General features: G+C 44.4%; 1 long non-coding RNA gene across 1 annotated transcript; it reads right to left on the minus strand.

Annotated features, from left to right (window-relative positions):
• Positions 1–881: 881 nt before the first annotated feature.
• On the minus strand, positions 882–2,081 carry LOC121846199. Its single transcript, XR_006083112.1, has 3 exons — positions 1,977–2,081; positions 1,534–1,580; positions 882–1,095 (listed from the first exon to the last, which is right to left on the minus strand). It is a non-coding gene; the product is annotated as an uncharacterized LOC121846199 (long non-coding RNA).
• Positions 2,082–2,938: the final 857 nt, after the last annotated feature.

Below are 2,938 nucleotides of genomic sequence, written 5' to 3' on the forward strand. Positions count from 1 at the left end.
TTCAAGTTTGACTTTCAATTTTTGCATCCCAGGAATCCTGAAATACAACACTATCATTCTTACTCAACTGAACTACAGATTGTGTTTCCTGGATGTCTTTAGAAGAGGATGGGACTGAGAAGGTTTGCAGTAGGGCAGGCCCCTGTGTCCTGTGGCTCTGTGTGCCTGTCGGTCTCTGCCCCATGGCTGGATCAAAGGGTTTGGTCTCAGCTGGGGGTGAGGGGGGACCCGGGGTCTCCCTGCCCTGCCTCTTCTTTAGACCCTCCAGCTGGAAGATGCAGTGGCGAGAGATGTGGTCCCCTAGCAGAGCCTGGAGCCTCCTCTGGATCCGCCCAGCCTGTCCGAACAGGGCTGCTTGTTGGGAGAGATGCCACCGTGTCTGCTCTCTCACTGCCTCCTCCACCATTGCAGTCACAGGCTGCTCCTGGCCTTGGCTCTTAGACCTTTTGGTCCATGGCTGGGCTAGAGCTGTGTCTGTGCTGATGGTGCCCCCCTCCTCCTGCCTCGCTATGCCAGGTGTGGGGACAGCAGGGTTGTACTGGGACATGAGATCCCCCTGACAGTGTTTTGTAGGTGACTGGGGGATATCATAGCCATCTGGTCCATAGCCACTGAGCTGACACTGCTGCTGAACCACACCTTGGCTATTGTGTTCAGTGACGGGAACAAAATACATGTCTTGTGCACCTGGACAGTCCGCCAGGGAATTCTTCAGGTTTTTGTTGAGGAACAAGAGGTTGCACAGGGAACCAGGGCTGGAGAGAAGCACTGTGTTGTACTGTTCAGACGCGGCCTGTAGCAGAGGGGACAGGAGCGACTCTGAAACCTCAAGGAGACTCGTGTCAGAGAAAAAGGTGTCCAGAAAGGGCAGAGAGGAGAAGTTCAGCCACACATTCTGAGCATAGCTGCCCTCCTTTAGTTTCAACTGATGATCACACTCAATGTTGAGCATTGCCCCATCTGCATCCATGTTGCTGAGGGCTAGAGTGGTCGCCAAGTGGAATCCATGGGCGTCTTTGGAGAGCTTGGTCAGGGCTGGGACCGTTCACTCTTCTCTGTCACACCAGGGGATGTCAGATCGGTCTCAGACTTTCCCTAGACCAAATAATAAAACACTATCAGCACTTCATCCTCCAAACTGAAAATTAATATACTAAAAACAGCAAATTATGGGTAGAAAAACATCCAGGTAGTTGAATACATTAGCTTACCTATAGAGAGAACAATGACGACCGAAAGAAACAGACCACTAGTAGTTGGCACTGTCACTATTAGCCACCTAACTGCACTGTTAGTTTACGTCATGGATGGCAGTGGCTCAAACAAGTCAATGAACTGACAAGGAGGAAACGGATTACATTAACAATTGTCTTACTGCAGAGAGACATCCAACCTAATCGATTTATTTAGCGAAGTTACATAAATAGCTAGTACCGAACAACAAGGCCGTTGGCAGGCGTAAATCAAATAAGTTTCACAGCTTTCTGGAACACACAAATAACTTATCGGCCATATTCTTTCTAGGTTACTCACCTTGAATGAAAATCGACAGGATCCACGGAAAAAAATATTCTTGAAGCCTTATGGTCAGGTGTGTGTGTACTGGTAGCGAAGTCAGGTGCTGCAGAGCAGAGATTTGTGAACAGGCACACACTTTATTGAGGCAAAAGTTCAAAACGTGCAAAACAGTCACAAGAATTATGTTTAGCAATAAACATCTTTGTGAAAATTCCACGGAAAAAAACAAACCAGTCTGGCGCGTCAACAATAAACACGTAACACAAACAATCTTTCACAAAGACATGATGAGGAATAAATACATGTAGATTGATTTGGGAATGAAAACCGGGTGTGCAGGGAACAAGACAAAACAAATGGATACATGAAAAATGAAGCGGCGATGGCTAGAAAGCCGGTGACGGCGACCGCCAAACGCCGTCCCGAACAAGGAGAGGAGCCGAAGTCGTGACACTTACTTTGTGTTGTGACAAGCTAAGCTTTTCCCCTCATTTGACACATAAACCGGTAACCGTTAACGTATGGCTAGATAGTTTATCAGAAGATCTTTCGGTTGACAGTCCTTTCTCTGCGGTCCTATTTCCATTCCAACTGCCATAGAACCGCAGCTGCTCTGTGTTCGATGTTGAGTAGCTGCCTGAGTGAGTGAGGGTTGGGGGCGTGGATTCGTCCGTGGGGGCAAGTCTATGCAAATATCATGCCATCCAGGACCAATAATATTCAGTCGCAGGAAATCATTGGAACTGTTTTTACTTTCTAGTTTTATCCAAGGATTGTATCACAATTTCAAATAATAGCCCTGTGGTTCCCAAACTGTGGGACTCAGTTGTAGGTCGCGGCCAATGGTGTAGTCTTTCACTGTCAACTTAAATGACTAAAAACATATATAAAGTATTTTGAAAATAAAATGGAAACTAAATATTTTTTTATAATAGCCTATAATAACTTGAGAACTTACAATCAACAAAAGAAAAGCTAGAAAATCATACCCATATTGATTTTGTTATGTTTGAGCATAAGAACACAGTATTAGTCATGTCAAAATGCTTAGAAATGCAGGAAATGTACAGTACTAGTCGAAAGATTGGACACATCAAGTAATTCATGTGTTTTTCATTATTTTTACTATTTTCTACATTGTAGAATAATAGTGAAGACATCAAAACTATGAAATAACACATATAGAATCATGTAGTAACCTGCTGTATACCACCCCTACCTTGTCACAACACAACTGATTGGCTCAAACGCATTAAGAAGGAAAGAAATTCCACAAATTAACTTTTAAAAAGGCACACCTATTCATTGAAATGCTTTCCAGGTGATTACATTATGAAGCTGGATGAGAGAATGCTAAGAGTGTGCAAAGCTGTCCTCAAGGCAAAGGGTGGCTACTTTGAAGAATATAATTGTATTTATT

Source organism: Oncorhynchus tshawytscha, linkage group LG03 (genome assembly GCF_018296145.1).
Source record: "Oncorhynchus tshawytscha isolate Ot180627B linkage group LG03, Otsh_v2.0, whole genome shotgun sequence".
Lineage (NCBI taxonomy): Eukaryota > Metazoa > Chordata > Actinopteri > Salmoniformes > Salmonidae > Oncorhynchus > Oncorhynchus tshawytscha.